This window comes from Penaeus monodon, chromosome 15, assembly GCF_015228065.2.
Source record: "Penaeus monodon isolate SGIC_2016 chromosome 15, NSTDA_Pmon_1, whole genome shotgun sequence".
NCBI lineage: Eukaryota > Metazoa > Arthropoda > Malacostraca > Decapoda > Penaeidae > Penaeus > Penaeus monodon.
In genome coordinates, this window is record NC_051400.1 from 31,918,212 (window position 1) to 31,918,445 (window position 234).

Sequence of the window (234 nt, forward strand, 5' to 3'; positions counted from 1 at the left end):
TTTCTTATCCCCTCGGTCATCCTTGGTATGGAGGGTCCTGATTATCCTTTTATGGAATTCAAACTTCCGCTGAGATGATTTCGAATGAGATTATCGACTTCGATGCTGAGAGGGGATGGGTAAGGAGGGGGAGGGGTAAGGAGGGGGAGGGGTAAGGGGGGAGGGGCAAGGGGGGTAAGGAGGGGGAGGGGTAAGGAGGGGGAGGGGAGACATTTCAGAAATTGGCATTCAGAT